The sequence below is a fragment of the Salvelinus sp. IW2-2015 genome, unplaced genomic scaffold (genome assembly GCF_002910315.2).
Source record: "Salvelinus sp. IW2-2015 unplaced genomic scaffold, ASM291031v2 Un_scaffold849, whole genome shotgun sequence".
Classification (NCBI taxonomy): domain Eukaryota; kingdom Metazoa; phylum Chordata; class Actinopteri; order Salmoniformes; family Salmonidae; genus Salvelinus; species Salvelinus sp. IW2-2015.
This window is the reverse complement of record NW_019942628.1, coordinates 194,582-219,581: the sequence shown is the minus strand read 5'-3', so window position 1 is coordinate 219,581 and position 25,000 is coordinate 194,582. Positions and strand designations below refer to the sequence as shown.

Sequence of the window (25,000 nt, the reverse complement as noted above, 5' to 3'; positions counted from 1 at the left end):
GAAAACACATGAACCACAGTTTTACTCATGACACAGAAAGGACACCCCTGCCCGACTCCCGGTTCAACCCGTGCCAACCAGCTGTTAGTAGCCAGGGCTTCATGTAGAACCCTCCACTGGAGGTCCCCTGACCTCTTTGGTACTGGGGGTTTGTAGAGCCCCCTCCATCTTAAACCCACCATACTCTCCGCCCCACATACCCCCTGCCACTGATGTGCCTTCACTGCTGTTAGGCTCCTAATTTTCCTCACTTTAACGCAGAGGTTGTAGAGGGGTTTAAATCCCACCCCCTCAATATCCCCCAGGCTTGGAGTGTTAAAATCGAACAAGTCCTCCAGACCCCCTTGCCAGTCCCCAGTCTCTGCCGTCACCTGCAGCACACTCCCTGCAGTCTCCTGCCCAAAAAAGGCTCAATGGCTCGTGTATACAACTGTCCCAATAGAGGCCATCCTTGTCTAATGCCCTGTCTCACCCAGACTGGCCTACTGAGCCCCCCTCCCAACTTGACCATACATGACGCTCCAGCATACAACATCCTCACACAGGCCAAAAACATTTCCCCAAACCCAAACACAGACATCACATTAAACAGATACTCATTGTCCACTCCATCAAAAGCCTTCTCTTAGTTTAAAGAGACCAGTCCAAAGTTCACATTAGGAACTCTCGACATGTCCCTGATTAAGAAGAAGTTGTCCGTGACTGAGCGTCCCAGTACACTATATTTCTGGTCTTTGTGTACATTAAATTCCAGATGGGACAAAAGTATTTTAGTGAGGACCTTGGCAAATATCTTGTGTTCCGCACAGAGCAATGCCACAAGTCCCCTTTTTTGGGTAAGAGAGTCAGAGCCGCCCGACGACAGCTCATCGGCAACTCTCCTACCCCGACGCACTCACGCAACACGCAAAATAAGTCCAGTCCAAATAAAAAACTCCACTGGGAGTCCATCGACCCCGGTTGCACGGCCGAGGGACATCTGGGTTACGGCTTCTGCCAGTTCAGTTCAGGGGAATGTCCATTTCATCCCTCTGTGCCAGAGAGAGCTTAGGGAGTTCTGCAAACAAAACCTGAGCACACAGAGGATCACACAGTTCTGTCCTATACAACTCAGTTTAAAACAGAGGTCACCCGCTCATCCGACAGCCGTAGACAATGCATAACCTTGGCTTCACCGCTCTGTCTTTCCAAACCAAAGAAGAAGGAGCTGGGAGCATCCATCTCCTTGAGCATGGAGAACCTGGCTCGTACAAGTGTTCCCTTTGCTTTAACCTGGAAAAAGCTGCCCAGGTCCCTACGTAATTCAGCTAAATTAACCTGGAGGCCTACATTGCCTTGCTCCACCATCTACCTCCACCTCACTGATACTACACTCAAGTTCCCCCAATACTCTCCTAGCCTCTGAGGATGAGAGAGCTGTGTACTGTTGACAGAAAAGCCGAATTTGTACTTTTCCCAACATCCCACCATTGACTCAGAGACTCATAAACCTCTCTTAGCTGCCCCCAGCTTTCCCAAAAAGTCTGGAAACCTTAGCAAAAGTAGCATCTTGTAAGAGCTTTACATTCATCTTCCAATAAGATGCATGACGAGGCCCTGGTGAAAAAGACAGTCCACACAACTGCCTATTGCTCTGATTCCTGGACATGTAAAACCGATCGAGTCGGGCTGCACTCACCCTAGCCCCAAAGACCTTCACGCATGTATACTATCTTGTGTTGGGATGTCTAGTTCTCCAAACATCCACTAGGTCAAACTGATTAATGATGTCCCTTAACAGCTCCACTGAGCCTGAATGAGGCTCCTCCCCATTTCTGTGTTTAATCAAATTCATTGTACAATTCCTCTCCCCGCCGACCACCAGGGTCTCCTCAGGCACTACCTGTGAGAGTTCCTGTCTAAGACACCCCAACAGAAGTCCCCTCTCTCTCCCTGTGTTAGGCCAAAACCTCTGTTATTCATTTCTGCTTTTACTAGAAGCACTCTACCCCTACACACCTCCTTTGAGCAGCAAATTGTTACATCCAGACCCGGTGCAAAAAGGACTGTCACCCCTGCACTAACATTTGTTCCATGGCTCAGCACATTTACCCCTTTCCACCAGATCCCCCAATCGACTTCATTCACCACGTCAATATGCATCTCATGCGGGAAACAACACCTGTACTTTTTTTTGTTTTACATATTCACCCAACAGACTCCTCTTTCCCGCATCTCTGGCACCATTTATATTAAGTGAGCTTATCTGAAGAGTCTCCATAAGAAGTGGGAGAAAAGCCAGCAAAGAAAGAGACCAATTGCGAAACTCAAAAATCCCCAGTGCCAGAAAAAAATTATTAATCTAAACAGCATCTGAAGGTAGACCTTTACGCACTGTTGTGACCCACTTCCTCAACCTAAAACGTTCCCTGGGTGAGAGGAAACCATGCCTTCATTGTTCATAGCATGCTGTACTGGTCTTAAAAACTTTCCCGGATTGCAAAAAAAACCTTTAAGATGAACCTTTTTCCCTATAGTTTCATTCAGGAACCTTGACAGTTCCCTCACCGTGTACTTTGATCCCTCTGCCTGACTGGCTGTCAGCTCTGGACCCATTAAGGAGGAGTCTGAAAAGAAAGCCTCCTCATCGTCCTCTTCCTGAGACTCACCTTCATCCTCCTCATCTCCATCTCCCATGTTGACCATCTGCCCTTTCTCTCTGGTCAGGGCCTCCCCCCCAGCACAAGGCAAAAGTTTCTTGGTGCTTTTGACTACACCAGCCTCTCCCCTCCCAAAACCTTTTTCTCACCCTTTTTCCTCTTCCGCTTGACATCCTCCTCCACCCTCCTAGTCGCTTACCCTTCCCCACTATACTCTCCTCATCCACTAGCATAACCTGACTAGCATGACAAGACCCAACGTCAGCTACACCACCATCTATAGCATGACTAGACCCAGCCTTATCTACACCACCATCTATAACCTGACTAGACCCAGCCTTATCTACACCACCATCTATAACCTGACTAGACCCAGCCTTATCTACACCACCACCTATTACCTGACTAGACCCAGCCCTTATCTACATCACCGTTATACCTGACTAGACCCAGCTTATCTACACACTATCTATAGCATGACTAGGCCCAGCCTTATCTACCCACCATCTATAACCTGATGACCCAGCCTTATCATACATCACCATTCTATTAGCGGCTAGGCCAGTTTCTTATTTACCCACCATGCTAATAACCCTGACTAGACCCAGCCCTTTCTACACCACCATCTCATAACACTGACCTAAGGCCCAGCCTTATCTACACACCATCTATAACCTGACTAGCGCCCAGCCTTAGTCTACAACCATCTATAACTGACTAGACCCCAGCCTTACTACATCACCATCTATAATCTGACTACGCCCAGCCTTATATAACCACATCATATAACCGGACGTAGACCCAGCCTTAATTACACCACCATCTAATAAACCTGACTAGGCCAGCCTTATCTACAACCCATACATAAGCATGGACTAGGCCAGCCTTATCTACACCCACCAACTCTAAACCATTGACTAGGCCCAGCCTTATCTACACCACCATCTATACACCTGACTAGGACCAGCCTTAATCTACAACACATCTAACTACTGACTAGACCCCAGCTTAGCTAACCACCACCATCTATAAACTGACTAGGCCCAAGCCTATCTACCACACCATCTATAACCTGACTAGGCCAGCCCTTGATCTACACCACCATCTATAACCTGACTAGACCCGCCTTAACTACACCACCATCTATAACCTGACTAGGCCCAGCCGTTATCTACACCACCATCTATAACTGACTAGGCCCAGCCTTATCCTACGACCACCATCTATAACCTGACTAGACACCCTTACTACGTCACCATCCTATAACCTGACAGGCCCAGCCCTTAATATACAACCACCATCTAATAACCCTGGACTAGACACAGCTCTTATCATTACACCACCTATAACCTGACCTAGACCCAGCCTTATCTACACACGCATCTATAAACTGGAACTAGGCCCAGCCTTATATGGTACAAGCACACCATCTATTACACTGACTGGCCCAGCCTTAATCTACATCACCATCTATAACACGACTGAGCCCAGCCTTATTACACCAACATTATAACCTGACTAGACCAGCCTTAGTCTACATCACCATCTATGAACCTGACCTAGCCCCAGGGCCTTATCTAACACCACCATTCCATAACCGACTAGGACCCAGCCTTATCTACACCCCAATCTATAACCTGCACTAGGCCCAGCCTTATCATACACCACCATTCCATAACATGACTAGACCACAGCCCTTATCTACACACCATCTAAAGCCCTAGACCTAGGCCCCAGCCCTTATCTACACCACTCACATGTACATTGACTAAGACCCAGCCTTATATACTCAACCATCTAATAACCTGACTGACCCAGCCTTTCTACATCACCAATCATGCTACTAGGCCCAGCCTTATCTACAACACACTATAACCTACTAGGCCAGCTCATCGTACACCACCATCTATAACCTGACTAGGCCCAGCCTTATCTACACCACCATCTATAACCTGACTAGACCCAGCCTTATCTACATCACCATCTATAGCCTGACTAGGCCCAGCCTTATCTACACCACCATCTATAACCTGACTAGGCCCAGCCTTATCTACACCACCATCTATAACCTGACTAGGCCCAGCCTCATCTACACCACCATCTATAACCTGACTAGGCCCTTCCTCTGCTGCCTGTGTCTCATGGTCCCCTGCACATTGACCTCGATTTCCCCCACTTGCGCTCACCTTGTCTTCGGCCTTTATGTGGGCACGCAAAGCTCTTATGCCCCAAATCCCCACACTCAAAACACTGCAGACTATCTGTGCTGGCAAACCCTGCGTAGAGCCCCTCCCCATGCCTGACTTTAAAATGCACATTCAGCTGTTGCTCATTGTTATTCAGAAACATGAACACTTGCCTCTGAAAAAAAAAAAAAAAGATTAACGGCATCTGAAAACCTGCCGACAGTACACGAAAACCGCTAGAAAATTTACCAAAATGATTCAGCTCTTTACAGATTTGATCATCCGTAATAAACAGAGGCAGATTCACAACTACCACTCTTGTCAAAGGAGTCGAAAGTGGAGAAATTGGCAGCAACACATCACTTACAAATGTACTCGATTCCCACTAAATTTACTCTTTTCATGAACACAACCACAGCTTTGTTCATTCTGGATGCAGAATGTATAATTTTAGCTCCTACCTGTTCACTGACCGCGAGCAGAACCTCCTCCACCTTAACTCTGTTCTCAGTAACACACCTGAATTCATGCCGTAATGATAGCATCTCCTCCGCACTAGGCTGCGAAGCCATAGCGCACACCACACCGTTCAAACCCCAGGAAACTAAAACTGTCCTTTTCCTCCCTAACTTTGAACAAAACCAGTGGGTACCACTAAACTAACAGAAAATTTGAAAGAAAACACCAAGGAAAGAATCAAGAAAATAAGTAGGGACAGAGCCCTCCACACGGTCTCTCAACTACAAAACACTCCCAGCATGCACTGAGAAAGAGTGACAGGAGAGATAAGAGAGATAAGAGAGAGGAGAGATAAGTGAGAGGAGAGATAGAAAGGGAGAAAGAAGAGATATATAATAGATAAGAGGGAGAGAGAAGAGGTAGGGGAGAGGGAAGAGGTAGGGGAGAGAGAAGAGGGAGACGAGACAGAGGAAGAGAGCGAAGAAAAGAGAGAGAAGAAAAAGAGGTAGGGGAGAGAGAAGAGGTAGGGGAGAGAGAAGAGGGAGACGAGACAGAGGAGAGAGAGCAAAGAGAGAGGAGAGAAAAGAGAAAAGAGGTAGGGGAGAGAGAAGAGGGAGACGAGACAGAGGAAGAGAGCGAAGAAAGAGAGAGGAGAGAAAAGAGGTAGGGGAGAGGAAGCGAGAGTAGATATAGTATGAGATGATATCTGCTGATCTGACTCCTCTACTGCTCTTCTGTACTGTACCCTAGCTCAGATGATTCATCATGTCCTCCTCTCACCTCCTAGCTACCAGCCCCACTAAGTGTAAACCTGTATGCGTATTGCATGAGTGTTTTTGGGATACACATTTACATACCACATCAGAAGGAAGCTAGCGCGCTAGCAGCAGGGTATAGGCACGTGCCACCGCTTGAGTAATGGCAAACAGTCCAGCGTAGTGTCATCAGCCTCAGAAGATGAGGATGTGAGACAAGATGGAAGCAATGAAGGGAGGGGGGGTGAGGGAGGGAGGGGTAGGTGAGAAAGAAAGAGAGAGAGGGGGGGGGTGAGAAGTAGAGAGAGACAGAAACAGAGTACACAGTGGCAGAATACCTGACCACTGTGACTGACCCAAACTTAAGGAAAGTTTGACTATGTACAGATTCAGTGAGCATAGCTTGCTATTGAGAAAGGCCGCCGTAGGCAGACAACGCTCTCAAGAGAAGACAGGCTATGTGCACATTGCCCACAAAATGGGTGGAAACTGAGCTGTACTTCCTAACCTCCTGCCCAATGTATGACCATATTACAGACACATATTTCCCTCAGATACACAGATCCACAAAGAATTCGAAAACAAACACGATTTTGATAAACTCCCATATCTACTGGGTGAAATGCCACAGTGTGACATCTGCAGCAAGATTTGTGACCTGTTGCCACAAGAAAAGGTCAACCAGTGAAGAACAAACCATTATAAATACTCATATTAATGCTTATTTATTTTCCCTTTTGACTTTAACCATTTGCACATCATTACAACACTGCATATATACTTAATATGACATTTGGAATGTCTTTCTTCTTTTGAACGTCTGTGAGTGTAACGTTTACTGTAAATTTGTTATTGTTTATTTCACTTTTGTATATTATCTACCTAACTTGCTTTGGCAATGTTAACATATCTTTCCCATGCCAATAAAGCCCCTTGAATTGAATTGAATTTAGAAAGGGGAGAGAGAGAGAGAGAGACAGAGAAATGGGAGGGAGGGAGAAAGAGAGTGAGGGGAGGGGGAGAGAGAGATAGAGAGCGAGAGAGAGACAGAGAATGGGGAGGGGAGGAGCGAGAGAGTGAGGGGGAGGGGAGAGAGAGAGGATAGAGAGCGAGAGAGAGACAGAAATGGGAGGGAGGGAGAGAGAGAGTGAGGGGGAGGGGAGAGAGGAGATAGAGAGCGAGAGAGAGAAAGGGGGGATGTGAAAAGATGGTCCCGGGCAGCCAGTCGTGAAGGACAGGGCCAGCTTGACTGCGGACTCTTCTGCTGTGGCTCTACATCATCTCCCCTTCACTGGGCGCTCAAACCCTACAGTACTACTGAGGGGCTGGGCTCACTCACTCACACACACACACACACCCATGCAGAGTGGCACCATTATCCCTCATTGGGCAACAAAGGGAGGAGAGAGACAGGAAAACAGAGAGGGGAAAGAAGCAGGTTCAGAAGAAGGGAGAGAGATGGGGGAGAGAGATAGAGAGAAGGGAGGAGAGAGAGGTTGGGGAGGGAGAGAGGGGAGCGAGAGAGAGAGAAGGAGAGGAGAGAGAGAGAGGTTGGGGGAGGAGGAGAGGGAGCGAGAGAGAGAGAGAGAGAGAGAAGGGAGGAGAGAGAGAGAGGTTGGGGGAGGGAGGAGGGGAGCGAAGAGAGAGAGGTTGGGGGGGAGGGAGAGGGGAGCGAGAGAGAGAGAGGTTGGGGGAGGGAGAGGGGGAGCGAGAGAGAGGTTGGGGGAGGAGAGAGGGGAGCGAGAGAGAGAGAGGGAGGGAGAGAGAGAGAGTTGGGGGGAGGGAGAGGGGAGCGAGAGAGAGAGAGAGAGAAGGGAGGAGCGAGAGAGAGAGAGTTTGGGGGGAGGTAGAGGGGGAGGGGAGCGAGAGAGGTTGGGGGAGGTTAGAGAGGCCAAGGTTGTGAAGTCAGCCGCTGGGAATTTGAATGCATGAATAAGTGGGGATGGATTTTCAATGAGATGAATATGTTAAACTGGATGTTAAGAGCTGAGTTGATGTCAAAGCGTTGAGATGCTCAGGGTAAATCCCTCACACCCCTGGGACTGTTCCTGACTGAACCCAGGGTCACTCTGACCTGATTCATAGTTAGACATAGACACTGCTCCACATAGACACCGCTCTACTCCTAATCTATCTTGAAGAGCAGCCTGTTCATCAATGACTCTTAACATCACTTTACCTTTCTATTTTCTATTCAAATACAATTATAGTTGATTTTCACCCAGTATTTGTCATTGAACCCAAACCACAGTCTTCTAAACTGACCCCTATTCTCTCTCCCTGTGTCTCCTCCAGACACCAGTAGTAATGGGGATTAAGACCGCACCATGCTGTCTGACGGAGCCATCTATAGCAGTATAAGACTTCCCCACCAAGGCTAACTCAACAGCCCCAGCCAGGGCTCCCAGGGAGCCACCCCCTATTGCCCCACACAGATCCTTCACTCCAGTAGCATCCATGAGCTGGCTGTGGACCCCGAGGCCCAGTGGAAGGCCTCCATCCAGGCCAACAGGAGATGGCCAACCTGGGGTACTCCCTGCCCGACAAGAACTCCTGCAACAACAGTGTGGAGTGTTGAATGGAGTGTGTGTGTGTGTGTGTGTGTGTGTGTGTGTGTGTGTGTGTGTGTGTGTGGTGTGTGTGTGTGTGTGTGTGTGTGTGTGTGTGTGTGTGTGTGTGTTTGTGTGTGTGTGCTGTGTGTGTGTGTGTGTGTGTGTGTGTGTGGTGGAAGGGAGTGGTGTGTGTTGTGTGGGTGTAGGTGTGTGTGTGTGTGTGTGTGAAGGAGTGGCGTTGGAAGGGAGTGTGTGTGTTGTGTGTGTGTGGAAGGGAGTGTGTGTGTGTGAGGAGCTGTGTGTGTGAAGGGAGGGTGCGTGCGTGTGCGTGTTGGAAGGGAGTGTGTGTGTGTGTGTGTTGGAAGGGAGTGTGCGTGTGTGTGCACATGTCATACAGAAGGTGAGACTTCTCATATTTCCCTGCCATGCGAAATCCCAACTCAACTCAACACAACACAGCCCTATGACACATGACAATATTAGCCTTAACCATCATGGCCTCACTTCTCCTACTGTGAGTGTATGACCCCAGTACAAATCACTGCTGAGTCAGTATGGAGTGTTTCATATGATACCCCAGTTCACCCCTGTTTATAAGCCATGGGTTTACTGTGCCCTGACAGTAGTTTAGACTTTAATACTCACAATCTGTCTCTGCAGCCCATTCCAGCTCCACTGTCCATGACCGCCTGATTCTGTTTTAAGGACTCATTTTCCCCTTGCTGCCACTCAGTCTTGGTCACTTTCCAAGGTTAAATAAACACCTGATGAAGGGCCAGGGAGCTTGACTAAAGCATCCATTTTCTCCAGTTTTGGATTATGTTACTTCCCCCTCTCTGTTCTAACTAATTGCCTATCCTCTTTAGCACAACTAATATTTAAGAAAATAATCCAACTTAATTATAATGGATTTAATAGAGTACTTTTCTGAAAGCCTTGTGGAGATTCCTGCTTCAGGACTAATGCGTTTTCTGAGATTCTTTCTATATATTCATGGTCTCATTCTGTAGAGGTTTAAAGTAGATTCATTATATTGTTTGTGCTCATAATGTAACTCAATTTCCGATCCTTTGCTGTCTTGCATTATTTTAAAAGTAACATTTGATTGTATCTCAAAACAATGCTACATTAAATAAGTTGCAGCTGCTACAAGTGGATTTATCTCTCCCATCTCATGAATGAATAATCACTTGGCTTTCTTCCAAAATATTTTTTTATTCATATTTTTTGGGGTCAAAGTCAAAAACGTTATACATATAAAATGAAATAAAAGATGCGTCACAAACAAAGGCTAAATGTTTCACTGAGTGAATGTGACCGTGAGTGGGTGGTGGGTGGGTGAGTGAGAAAGTGGGTGAGTGAGTGATTAATGTGAGGGAGAAAGAAAGAGAGAAAAATAGAGAGAGAGAGAGCGAGAGAGAGAGAGAGAGAGAGAGAGAGAGAGAGAGAGAGAGAGAGAACAAATGTCAAGATGGCTGACTAGAAGAGGTGTGTATGAGTGGAGAATGTTCACTGCTTGCCTGCTGATCTAACTGCATGTTCTGCATGTGCTTCAGCCAATCACCTGATGCCACTGTATATTTTTACCCTTTAACCCCACTAGCACTCCTTTTCATTCCTGACTACCGATTGGCCGAGGGATTGTCTAATAGAATGCCACACAACCAATCACAAGATTTCAGCACCACCAGCTCTCACAACAGCTCAGATCGAAGCGGCAGCCTATCAGGTTGGTTTCTGATGTGGCAGGCAGGGATGTGATTGGTCTTCCTAAGCTCTTCAACATTCTGGGATAACTCAAGGACTGCCATTTAATCGACTGTATCAGTGATTGAGTTGTTAATTGCTTTATGGATCTCTTTTGCATGTGCAAAACCCAACGTCTGTCTTTATTAACCCGCTCCTCCTCCTCACCACTGTTACTTTACACTGCTAATACTCACAACTAATAAACGATGCACGCATTTACAGGCCGGCGTTGATCGCTGACATCAACCACATTGTCAAATGTGCGGTCTAGATGATGTACTGTTATGTGCAGCAGCGATGCTCTATTTACATGCAGTGAAGTGCTTTGTCCTCCAGATTAGATTAGAAACAAGCTCTAATCTTCCCTTTAAAGAGAGAAAGTGAGGATTTGTACTAATAGAACAGGGCTCCAGGCATCCTAGCTGGGCTTACTCCATCACGGCTGGGCCTTGTGACAGGCTTTGTCTCTCACCAGGAGCTTGAGAGCAGATGAGAATTTGGGCAACGAGACTCCTTCAGATAGTTGGAGTGGTGCATTGTGAGACCACACACACGCACGCATGCACGCACGCACGCACACACACACACACACACACACACCATCTGAGATGCTTGGCTGACTAAAATGGTGAGAATGTCTCCCATTTTCCCTCTTCTTCTAATGGTACCTGACCACAGTAAAATGTTATAGGGCACAGAGGCAGCCCTCCTCTACCTCCCCTCCTCTCCTCTCCTCTACCCTCCTATCTGATCTCTAATCCAATGCAATGGCTGGCAGACATTAGGCTGGAGAGGAGAGGCAGTCTGGAGTGGTCATGTCTTCCACCTGACATAGACACAGGCATCCCATAGACCCCAGGCAGGTCAACAGTCAGTCACTCTGCTGGAGGTAGAGAGGAAGAGATGGCACAGGAGAGGAATGGCACCCGTTTCAAAACAACCGGATATACACTATTGTCCAAAAGTTTGGGGTCACTTAGAAATGGCATTGTGTTTGAAAGAAAATAAAAAAAATTGCCATTAAAATAACATCAAATTGATCAGAAATACGGTGTAGACATTGTTAATGTTGTAAATGCTGGAAACTGATTTTTTACGGAATAGCTACATAGGCGTACAGAGGCCCATTATCAGCAACCATCACTCCTGTGTTCCAATGGCACGTTGTGTTAGCTAATCCAAGTTTATAATTTTAAAATGTTTTTACAACATTAACAATGTTTACACTGTATTTCTGATCAATTTGATGTTATTTTAATGGACAAAACATTTGCTTTTCCTTCAAAAACAATGCCATTTCTAAGTGACCCCAAACTTTTGAACAATAGTGTATATATCGAAGGAAAGAAGGAGAGAGAGAGAGAGAGAGATGCATTCTGTAGTGCTCATATGAGAAATGCAGATAGAGGCTCATTTTGCATCAACACAGAGAGGCCAGGGGACAAGAAGCCCTTGTTTATGTTAAACTAACATGTGTATTTCGTTTGGTAGCCTCAGGGTATCTTTCCTTGAAATGTCAGGGATTTAGAGCATATTGGTCCTACTAATTAAATTCACCTGTATAGGAATTCAATTGGGACTATACCTATGCACTTCCCCCTCCGTGGTAGACCTTAAGAAATAATATAATCCCAGAGATGTATTGTGTACTGTGAGGCATGCTATACACACTGGTTTAATAAGGGCCCTGGTTGAAGTGAAACAGCATCCTATTAAATATGCATTTATCTAATTTATCTCTATCCATCTGTGGCTTATCTCTCTATACGACGCAATGTTTCTCTACGAGGACTAAACCATAACGGAATACACAGCAGAGTTCTGACAGAATAACGTATTATAGGTAAAGAACTTCAATGGCCAGAGTTTGGATGGCAATGAAGGGAACTTTACTGCGTTTCCTGTTTTGAAGTCAACTAATGAAAAAGTAGACGTTTGAAAAGGAACGAAGTGAAAAGAGCAGCACAGTGCCTCGCTTCAAGGAGCTGGGGGAGGAAATAATGAACGTTAGGTCTGAGATAGGAACCAGATGAAGAGGAACAGAAATAGAGCAGCTTTCAGGGTAGCGTGGGTCTCCACTGGGGATGTGGTGGTGTTGCTCATTAACATCTACACTACTGGAGGAGAGGAGAGGAGGAGAGCAGGAAAGGAGAGAGGAGGAGAGGAGGAGAGGGGGAGAGGGGGAGGGCAGGGGGGGGGGGGGGGGGGGGGGGGGAGAGTAGGAGAGGGGGAGAGGAGGGGAGGGGGAGAGGAGAGAGGAGGAGAGGAGAGAGGAGGAGAGCAGGAGAGGTGGAGAGCAGGAGAGGAGTGAGGAGGAGAGGTACTAGCTAGTGAGCTCCATGATCCCTGTATTTTCTCATTCTGGAACCCAGGAGAAGGGTTATGTTCTCACTGTTCTTAGAGTGGTGTCCTCCATCTCTACTTCCCCCCTCTCCTCCAACTTTAGACTGCCCCAGTCCTAATGAGTTTTAATGATCTAGTCTGCTGCATCATCCACCCACATACCAAACACATTGGAATGATTTCACAAATAAGCACACTTGCTAGTTATCTGTCCAGCAGGGTATTCCCCCATGTGTCCTATCTCATATAGACTTTCCTCTCTACTGTTATTATAAGCCCATAATACAGTGGTATTCAAGTATTCTAAGAAGGTACTTCCCTGAAAATCTTGTCTGATCTATTCTCTCAGTGCCATGTGTTTAAATCTGGATGTGGAGTCCGTCCTTCTGGACTCTCCTTTCTGAGGCTCTGCCTGTGTCTCTCACTCAGCGCTGAGGCACTAAATAAACACAGAGACAGTTCAAGACCTCCGCTTGGCCCCACAGTTATAGACTGGGAGGGAGCGCCCAAACCAGGCGGTATAAATACCCAGCTCCACATCTAAATATAGTGGTAGATCCTTTTGAAGACAGGCCCTGTGTTTGTCAGCAAGAAAATGGGTCTGCTGTGTACTTCCTGTGTAGTTTCTAGCCGTCCTTCCCTCCATGGCAGAGGCTCATTTACAGTATTGATGCCTGCTCCGGTGAGGAGGGAATCGGGTTGATTGAGCAATCACGCCAGATCACCATTTATTGGGAAAAGTTGAGTGTCGCCCAGAGGAACGATTAGGAAACCAAATTACTTTGACTATACTTCCTGCCTTGGGCTTACTGTTGTTATTTTATTACTCACAGTCTTTATCAGACTATCCCCCTCCCAGTACTAACCTCTCTCTCATGTTCTGCTGCAACATTGTTGCAATCCAATCATCTTTGACGGGAACATTTCTGCCCTGTAACAACTAAAATCTGTGTTCAAATAACACAATTCTCCATTTACTGCTAAAGCAATATGCTGTATTTTCTCTGTTTCTGATGTCAGCCTTACTGGATCATAGAGATTCATTTCCCCAAATATCCCTGAGTGTTGTTGAAAGGTATTTTTTGATGACATTTAGCTAGTTTATAGCCATGTCCTAGTCTGGACAGTCTATTAGATTACAAGGATTACATGTTGCATGGCACAAGATGCAGGGTTCCCTGAAATTTCGTTTTTTTTTGTGGCTCTGAGCAACGTGATTACAGGCCTTTGGCAGTGAGGCTTAACCAACAGATGACAGGTACAAATGTACACAAGAGGCCTCCAGGGATGGTTTCCAGTACCCTGTATGTGTGGCTGACAACGTCAACTGGGGAGTATTTTCTGGATTGAGATGTGAGGTGTCCATTGGCAGACTGAAAGTGTAAATTCATAGAAAGGACTCTCGATTCACCTCCCAGTACTCTCAGACCTCAGACACACATGCAATGTTCATAGAACACCTACACAAACACACACACATGCTATGGTCACAGACATATCATCCATTTCAAGGACAGTTTGGAAATGATCAGACAAAAGACTAATTCTCATATGTCTACTATATAGGGTTCTCATGATAATGTCCTCTATTTAGGGGACTCATGTTCATGTCCTCTATATAGGGGTCTCATAATCATGTCCTCTATATAGGGGACTCATGTTCATGTCCTCTATATACGGGACTCATGTTAATGTCCTCTATATAGGGTTCTCATGTTAATGTCCTCTATATAGGGGACTCATGTTAATGTCCTCTATATAGGGGACTCATGTTCATGTCCTCTATATAGGGGACTCATGTTCATGTCCTCTATATAGGGGTCTCATGTTTATGCCCTCTATATAGGGGACTCATGTTCATGTCCTCTATATAGGGGACTCATGTTAATGTCCTCTATATAGTGGGGTCTCATGTTCATGTCCTCTATATAGGGGTCCATGTTAATGTCCTCTAATAGGGACTCATGTTTAATGTCCTCTATTAACGGGACTCATGTTAATGTCTCTATATAGGGTCTCATGGTCATGTCCTCTACTATACGGGACTCATGTTAATGTCCTCTATAGGGTTCTCATGGTTCATGTCCTACTATATAGGGGACTCATGTTATGTCCTCTATATTAGGGTCTCATGTTCATTGCGACCTCTAATAGGGGACTCAATGTTCATGTCCTCTATATACGGGGACCTTCATGTTAATGTCCTCTATATTAGGGTTCTCATGTTCATGCCCTCTATATAGGCGGACTCATGTTCATGTCCTCTATATAGGGTACTCATGTTAATGTCCTCTATATAGGGGATCTCATGTTACATGTTCCTCTATATAGGACTCTCATGTTAATGTCCTCTATATAGGGTCTCATGTTCATGCCCTCTATATAGGACTCATGTTCATGTCCTCTATATAGGGGCTCAGGTTATAGTCCTCTATATAGGGGACTCATGTAATGTCTCTATATAGGCTCATGTTATGTCCTCTATATAAGGGGCTCATGTTCATGCTCCTCTATATAGGGGATCTCATGTTCATGTCCTCTATATTAGGGGACTGTTAATGTCCCTCTATTAGGTCCTAATGCATGGTCCTCTATATAGGGGACTCATGTTCATGTCCTCTAATAGGGGACTCATGTTAATGTCCTCTATTAGGGGACTCATGTTATGTCCTCTATATAGGGGTCTCATCTTCATGTCCTCTATATAGGGGCTCATGTTATGTTCCTCTATATTAGGGACTCATGTTAATGTCCTCTATTATAGGGACTATGTTATGTCCTCTAATATGCGGGTCTCATTATGTTCCTATATAGGGACTCATGTTAATGTCCTCTATATAGGGTCTCATGTTCATGTCCTCTATAGGGACTATGTTATGTCCTCTTATAGGGGCTCATGTTCATGTCCTCTATATAGGGACTCATGTTCATTGTCCTCTATATACGGGACTCATGTTAATGTCCTCTAATATAGGTTCTCATGCTTATATGTCTCTTATATAGGACTCATTGTTAATGGTCCTCTATATAGGATTCTCATGTTCATGTCCTCTATATAGGGACTCATGTTATGTCCTCTATATAGGGGCTCAGATTAATGTTCTCTAATATAGGGGACTCATGTTATGTCCTCTATATTAGGGTCTCATGTTCATGTCCTCTATATAGGGGGACTCATGTTCATTGTCCTCTATATAGGACTCATGTTAATGTCCTCTATATAAGGGGACTCATGTTCATGTCTCTATATAGGGATCATGTTAATGTCTCTATATAGGGTTCTCCAGTTCATGTCCTCTATATAGGGGACTCATGTTATGTCTCTATATAGGTTCATGTTCATCCTTATAATAGGGACTCATGTTCATGTCCTCTATAGAGGACTCATGATAATGTCCTCTATATAGGGACTCATGTTATTCCTCTATATACGGACTCATGTTTAATGTCCTCTTAATAGGGTCTCATGTTCATGTCCTCTTATAGGGGACTCAGTATGCTCTATATAGGTCCTATTCATGCTCTATATGGGGACTCATGTTCATGTCCTCTATATAGGGGGACTCATGTTAATGTCCTCTATATAGGGTTTCATGTTCATTTCCTCTATATAGGGGACTCATGTTAATGTCCTCTATTAGGGCCTCATGTTCATGTCCTCTATTATAGGGGACTCATGTTCATGTCCTCTATTAGGGGACTCATGTTAATGTCCTCTATATAGGGGTCTCACGTTCATGTCCTCTATATAGGGGACTCATGTTAAGTCCTCTATATAGGGGTATCCATGTTCATGTCCTCTATATAGGGGTCTCATGTTAATGTCCTCTATATAGGGGACTCATGTTCATGTCCTCTATATAGGGGACTCATGAATAGTCCTCTATATAGGGACTCATGTTCATGTCCTCTATATACGGACTCATGTTAATGTCCTCTATATAGGGTCTCATGTTCATGTCCTCTATATGGGACTCATGTTAATGTCCTCTATATAGGGTCCTCATGTTCATGTCCTCTATATAGGGGACTTCATGTTTCATGTCCTCTATATAGGGGGACTCATGTTAATGTCCTCTATATAGGGTTCTCATGTTCATGTCCTCTATATAGGGACTCATGTTAATGTCCTCTATATAGGGTCCCATGTTCATGTCCCTCTATATAGGGGACTCATGTTCATGTCCTCTATATAGGGACTCATGTTAATGTCCTCTATATAGGGTCTCACTTTCATGTCCTCTATATAGGGGACTCATGTTTAATGTCCTCTATATAGGGGTATCATGTTCATGTCCTCTATATAGGCGGTCTCATGTAATGTCCTCTATTATAGGGGACTCATGGTCCATGTCCTCTATATAGGGGACTCATGTTAAATAACAAGTGATCTTGAGCCTGAGGACAACTGAGAAAGATAACAGTGGGCTTTAGATGTCAAAAGATCCCCTCTGAGGACAGTTCCCCCCACCACCACATTCACCTAATCATATCAACCCAAGGCCTAGGCCTGGATGGCAGATTTATAAAGATGGAGAATCCAGTCTCACGAAGGGTGTGAGGTGAAATAGATGGGGATGGAGCTCTCTCTTTCTCTCTCTCCTCTTGGCGTATTCAAATCAACATTTGGCCACACAGACGCCACAAACCCATTCATTATGATGATGTTCTGAAGTGAAATATTTTATATGGACCCACACCTCTAGTGAGATATTTCATTGTGGACCCACACCTCTAGTGAAGATATATCATTGTGGACTCACACCTGTAGTGAGATATTTCATTGTGGACTCACACCTGTAGTGAGATATTTCATTGTGGACTCACACCTGTAGTGAGATATTTCATTGTGGACTCACACCTGTAGTGAGATGGGGACACTGAGGGATGGCTGGAGGACCGGAGTCCACCCTCTGCTTCTTTACTGCTGTTTTCTCCCTGTTTCTATGGAGATTTGAGGCCTTTCAGCAAATCAATCAATGGAAGCACGCTTTTCAGTAGTTGGCCTTGAGGTTCTTCTGTATGAGGCTGCTGACAGGCACGGCTCGTTGAAGCTGTTTGTTTGAGAATGTGGATGACTTTTAGAAGGAGGTGTTGAAATGACCTGTTTCAAATTAAGGAATGTTCAGTTTTATATGTTCAGTCGATTTCTGTTGGCAATATCTGCTTGTTAGACTGACCGTGAATACTGCACCTAGCCACCCATGTTGAATGGTTTTATAGATTTTTTTGTGTAATTGAATTCTTCATGTTGTCTGAGTCAATCTCTCTAACTCGCTCCATCTCTGCTATCCATAGTTGGTAAGGGAGGCAAGAAGAAGAAGGCCAAGGTTGGTGCCAAACCCACCAAGACTAACGGCTCCAGCTGGGCCAACGTGGCCCTGCCCCCTCCCCCTCTACACCCTCTCCCTGGCACCGAGATGGACCACTACCCCAACGAGCACTATGAAGGAGGAGGGTACGAGCCACATCCACCATAACATACACTCTATACATCCATGGAGATGCAAAACAATCCACACTCTGCCCATACAGTCCAACTAGATTCGTCCACACTAATTTGAAAAATTATATCTATCTATCATTGTCTGACCCTTCATACAGGCTTAGCCAATTGTACGCTCCCTCAAAACTTGAGACATCTGTGGCATTGTGTTGTGTAACAAAACTGCACATTTTAAAGTGGCCTTTTATTGTCCCCAGCATAAGGTGCACCTGTGTAATGATCATGCTGTTTATTCAGCTTCTTGATATGCAACACCAGGTGGATGGATTATCTTGGCAAAGGAGAAAGTCTCACTCACAGGGATATAAACAAATTTGTGCACAACATTTGAGAGACATAAGCTTTTTGTTAGTACATTTCTGGGATGTTTTATTTCAGCTCATGAAACATGGGACCAACACTTTACATGTTTATATTTTTGTTCAGGATAGAAACACTCACACATAACATCTCCTTTATAACTGTGCGTCTCCCTAGTTGAGGCGTGCTGTCCTCTCACCCTCATCTCCAGTTTGTGAGACTCATCTGGTTTAATAGGCTATCTGGCAAATGAGGAGTCCTCTGAACTGTAAATCTGAGCATCTTAATGGCCGCAGATTAAAGCAGTTACGTCCTGTGGAGTGTGCACTGACACATTTATTTAATGAACATTTTCTTTACAACTAGTATTATTTCAGCATGTATAAGCATCGTTATGGGAAATGAAAGAATCCCTCCACTGCTTCACTTACGGCTCATATCTATCAAATCAAATCAAATTGTATTAGTCACATGCGCCGAATACAACAAGTGAAATGCTTACTTACAAGCCCCTAACCAACAGTGCAGTTTCCCCCAAAAATATGGATAAGAATAAGAGATAAAAGTAACAAGTAATTAAAGTAATTAAAATAACAATATATACAGGGGGGTGCCAGTACAGAGTCAATGTGTGGGGGCACCGGTTAGTTGAGGTAGTATGTACATGATAGGTTAGAGTATTAAAGTGACTATGCGTAGAATACCAACAGAGAGTTGGCAGTGGTGTGTGTGGTGTGGAGGGTGGCGAGGGCAATACAAATAGTCTGGGTAGCCATTTGACTAGATGTTCAGGAGTCTTAAGCTTGTTGGGAGAAGCTGTTTAGAAGCCTCTTGTACCTAGACTTGCGTGCTCTGGTACCGCCTTCCGTTTGCAGCGTAGCAGAGAAGAACAGTCTATGACTAGGGTGGCTGGAGTTTTTGACAATTTTTAGGCCTTCCTCTGACACGCCTTGATATAGAGGTTCCTGGATGCAGGAAGCTTGCGTCCCAGTGATGTACTGGCCGTACATACTTACCTTCTGTATCCTTGTGGTCGGAGGCCGAGCAGTTGTCATACAGGCAGCTCGATGCAACCAGTCAGGATGCTCTCGAGGTGCAGCTGTTAGAACCTTTTGAGGATCGTGAGGACCCATGCCAAATCTTTTTTTTTTGTCAGTCTTCTGAGGGGGAATAAGGTTTTTGTCGTGATCGCTGCACGACTGTCTTGGTGTGCTTGGCCCATGTAGTTTGTGGTGATGTGGACAAACAAGGAACTGAAGCTCGCAACCTGCTCCAGCTGCAGCCCGTACGATGAGAATGGCGTGCTCAGTCGTCCTTTTCATGTAGTCCAACAATCCATCTCCTTTGTCTTGATCACGTTGAGGGAGCAGGTTGGCTGTCCTGACACCACACAGCCAGTCTCTGACCTCCCTCCCTATAGGCTGTCTCGTTGTTGTCGATGAAATCAACCTACCACTGTTGTGTCATCAGCAAAATTGAATGATGGTGTTGGAGTTGTGCCTGGACGTAGCAGTCATGAGTGAACGGGGAGTACAGGAGGGGACTGAGCACGCACCCCCTGAGGGGCCCCTGTGTTGAGGATCAGCGTGGCAGATGTGTTGCTACCTACCCTTACCACTTGGGGGCGGTCCGTCAGGAAGTCCAGGATCCAGTTGCAGAGGGAGGTGTTTAGTCCCAGGGTCCTTAGCTTATTGATGAGCTTTGAGGGCACTATGGTGTTGAACACTGAGCTGTAGTCAATGAATAGCATTCTTACATAGGTGTTCCTTTTGTCCAGGTGGGAAAGGGCAGTGCGGCGTGCAATAGAGATTGCATCATCTGTGGATCTGTTGGGGCGGTATTGGAGTGGGTCTAAGGTTTCTGGGATGATGGTGTTGATGTGAGCCATGACCACAAAGTCTACAAAGTAATTTAGAAAGTTTGACAAGAAAAAGTTTCACACTAGGTCACACTAGTCAAGGTCACACTAGTCTGGCACATGACCAGAAGAAATATTGCATCATCTGTGTGACCACCCCTCCTCCCTCCCAGGTATGAGAGTGATGGCTGGGGTCCTCCCATGCCAGTGCAGACCTACCTCCACCAGGGAATGGAGGATGAGCTAGAGGAGGAGGAAGAGAGGGTCCCCACCCCACCCATTCGTGGCGTGGCTTCGTCCCCAGCAGCGGTGTCCTTCGGCCAGCAGTCCACAACCACCCTCACCCCCTCTCCCCGGGAGGAGCTGCAGCCCATGCTCCAGGCCCACCTGGATGAGATCACCCGTGCCTACCAACTGGACATGGCCAAACAGACATGGTACGTACACCCACTGGAGGGGAATACTATAAAAACAGTACAATATTTAAATGGGGGTGATATGAGAATGACTACTATGGATATTGTGCTGGAAGTGTTTTTCTTTCACTATCTGTTTATTCTTCCCTTCCATGTTTTATTTTGGTGTTATGTTAGCTGCACAGTCACGGCATTGCGCAAAACAGAAGCACTCATGAATCATGTCATTTTAATGGGCCAGTGTTACCACTTACACGACTGTCCCTTCTGCTCACTGTGAGAACACAATGTCTAAAGCACTTATTTAGCCCCACCCACATCCATGCTGCTACACATTCCATTGTTGTGGTGCTCATGCACGGCAGATGAAGCCCACGTTTCACCCTGTCGGAAGAGTGGGACAGAACGAAGGAGGAAGAGAGGGAGAGAACAAAGGAGGATCAGTGGGAGAGAACAAAGGAGGAAGAGAGGGAGAGAACGAAGGAGGAAGAGAGGGAGAGAACGAAGGAGGAAGAGAGGGAAAGAGGGAGAGACTGGCATCCATTCATTACAGTAGAGGGAATAGGGAAGACTTGTCAGGAAGGAGCCGTCTTGTTAGCCAGTAATGACTACGTTTGAGAGCATCTTTGACAACAGGAAAGAGGCAGTAATTACATCAGAATCCCTCCCGCCGCAGACCGCCTCAGACCCCACGGCACTCCTCAAACAAACAGGGCTGTCAGTGACGTGAGGCGGGCGCTGAGTGGAGCGGAGAGGGCTGTGTGAGGGGGTGACAGCCTCGTGTCGACAGGCCTAGAGAGCGGGCCCATTGTACTCTCTTCAACTGCAATTACAGGGTCATTGTGTTGGCATTCAAGGAGGAGGGACGTAGACTTAGTGGAATTGTCCCAATTTATTCAAAGCGGCAGAATCTGAAAGAATTTCTAAATGTAGCTTAACAGTTCCTTTCGTCTATCTCGGATTCCTTCTTTATGTCATCCTGTCTTTCATTCACCAGCTTTGTCTTTCTTGATGTCTTTTGACATTTGTTCTCTTCCCTGCTGTTGCTGTCCCCCCACCAGCAGCCCACCCTCTCCTGTCTTTGTGTTTTGGTGTGTACCTGTAGCATGATGATAACCCATATTACTCTGACTCTCTGACAGGCTCATGCAGGGTGGCTCCCTCCCCCCTCTCCCTCCCCAGGCCCCCGCCCCTCCAGTGGGGTACGTGTCCAGCACCCTGGTGTCTGACCTGGAGACTGACATCCCTGACGAGGATGAGGAGGATGAGGAAGAGGAGGAGGATGAAGGCTATGAGATGTCCAGGCCTCTCTATGGTATTGAGCACACGCCAGGGTCCAGCATGGACAACCTAGACAGCTCCGTAACAGGTGAGTTACTGCACTGATACAATGACATGTGGACAGAACAATGGAAATCTGACACGTGACAGAACGTCAGTGTTTCCATTCAGAGAAGGGTATTGGAACTTCTTTCCCACTTCGTTAGAATTCAAATCTTCCTGATGTTATGCAGTTTTATGCCACTCTCTTATTCATGATTTGGGTATTACAAAGAAACAATCAGAAATCGCTTTCCAAAACCAAAAAAAATATTTTAACTACAAAAGCATGTTCAGTTGTCATTCCACAGTCATTTAAAAAGATCACAGACCCTTTATCAGGTAACATATCAAATGTAATCTCAAATTCATCATCTCCAGCACCAAACCAGTGTCTACATATGTGAAACAGCGTGTTACTATGATCTGTGGTTAAAAAGTTAATGTTTCTAGGGAGGGTCTTTTCTTGCTCCTTCACGTCACTGCAAACCTTTCTAAATCTGTTTGAAAAATACTGTTAAAAAAAAAAACTTTTGATGATGTCATCGTGTAGAACTTTTTAACTTTATATTTTATTTCTACAAAACTTAGAAAGGCCCCGTTTTCACATATGTGGAAACTGGTATTGTGCTGGAGATAATGAAAATTAGGTTGAAAAGTTTCCCGCAAACTAGTAGGTAAGTATTACAATTCTGTTTGCCTAGTTACAGACTGCATTTTAACCATTGATTTATTATGAAATGTTGTATTTTATTCAGCTCATGGCATTAGACTATCATTCCACAATTTCCTGTATATGTGTGTCTCACCTGGAAATGAATGTATTGCATGTACCTTAAACCCAGTTTGTTCAAGTGGTTTTGGCAGACTGTGGAATTATAATTATCATACCCAAAAAGAGATAAGAAATTCCATGAATTTTAAAAAGGACAGTGAGAGGGAAATTAAGATGAAGGAGAGCAAAGGGGAGGGGGGGCGAGAGGACAGGACAGAGAGACAGAGGCCAGTGAGAGAGATGAGAGAGAGCAGAGAGAGAGACAGAGAGACGAAGAGCGAGAAGAGAGACAGAGACAAGAGAGATTGATTGATTTTAGCTCACACACAGCGTCAGCGACTGCCATGCACCCATATCTTCCCAAGAAGATATAGATACATTTCACGTGCGGCATATTCCATTCCAGCTGGAGGCACCATTTCCATTTTTACAACTCACTGAAAGCTTTTACAGCCGTCTGTCTGTCGGAGAGAGGACATGTGAAGGGCATGACATTGGAGAAGGTGAGACAGTATGGCTGTGTCCACTGCGTCTCTCATACCAACTGAAACAGGACATACTAGTCCTCTATACCAGACATGGCTGACTGCTATACTACAGACAGGATGGAGCAGCAGCTCTGTGTTTTATGAGTGGGGAGGGAGAGAACTAAGAAGGGAGAGAGAAGAAGGGATAAATATTTATATTGAATGAGGAAGATGAGAGCAAGACAAAAGAGAAAGGGAGGAAGATACTTATCTAGAGAGAGAGAGAGGAAAGAAGATAGCAGAGAGAGAGACACTAGAGAGACACAGAGAAGAGAGACAGAGAGAGAGAGAGAGAGAGAAAGAGAGGAGAGAGAGAAGGAGAGAGAGACAGAGAGAAAGGAGGAAATAACTTATCTAGAGAAGAGAGACAGAGAGAGAGACACATAGAGAGACAGAGAGAGAGAGAGAGACGGAGAGAGAGAGAGAGAGAGAGGGGGGAGATAAATATTGTATCTATAAAAAGAGGAACAGGGAGAGAGGGAGGGAGGATTGACACGGCTGCTTGGCTTGCCTGTCGACTGCAACCCCAGAGTGTAGTTTTTCTGTGGGATGATGGAACATGGGCTGTGGCGGCTGTGACACATGCTACTGTTTATATATTTAGAGGAATATAAAGCTGCGACTGGGCCCTAATCTGCTGCATCTCTCCTGCACTGTATTACTCTGAAGACACCACTATTTCTTCTTATCTTTCCACAAGTCTCTCGCTGCTCCCCACCGTTTGACAGCACAGACACGGTCCCAGCTCCAGGGTTAGCGGGAGGGGCAGATGGAGGAAGGGGGAAAACGCGGAGATTAATCGCAGCCACCATTTTGAGGCTGTGGAAAGATGAGTGCAGGAGCAGCTTTCTGTAGAGCCCAACATGATAGATGTGTCATTGTTATAATTATATGTAAATAGGTATGTTTCCTTAATGTTACGCCAAATGCCACTAAATCAAAAATTCTCACCGTTGGGCCCAGAAAGTAATGCATATACATTTTTTTCACTAGAGAGATTGTCTGTGTGTATTGTCTGTGTGTCTTTGTATTATGTCATGCACTGCATCATACAGTATATTTTTCTAAAGCTAAAGGTGAATCCACCTGAAGCAGTGTTAAATTACCATGGTTAGGCTGAGATGAATACACACAGGTACTATATCCCAGGGTGGTGTATTTGTCTAGAGTAGCTAGCTGTGTTGTACTGATGCTGCAGTATAACATCCACAGGGATCTCAGTGCTGTGTCTCTCTGGGTGATTATTCTCCCATCAACCCCCTGGCAGTGGGGGGGCAGGGTCACGTCTCCTGTCGGCAGGTGCAGCCGCCAGCTCATCAGGGGGAACGATTTACCTGCTTAATGACATGCAGATGAGCCGCTCCGTCAGCATAAATCCGTTTTAGTGGCAGGAAGAACCTGGGATACCTGGCTTTTACTGCCCCTGGCTTGTGGCTAGCTCCCGTTTACTGCCCCTGGCTTGTGGCTAGCTCCCGTTTACTGCCCCTGGCTTGTGGCTAGCTCCCGTTTACTGCCCCTGGCTAGTGGCTAGCTCCTGTTTACTGCCCCTGGCTAGTGGCTAGCTCCCGTTTACTGCCCCTGGCTTGTGGCTAGCTCCCGTTTACTGCCCCTGGCT

General features: G+C 45.7%; 1 pseudogene; it reads left to right on the top strand.

The window, feature by feature from the left end:
* Positions 1-25,000, top strand: part of LOC112069017 (roundabout homolog 2-like) — a 99,617-nt pseudogene that overhangs the window by 50,683 nt on the left and 23,934 nt on the right.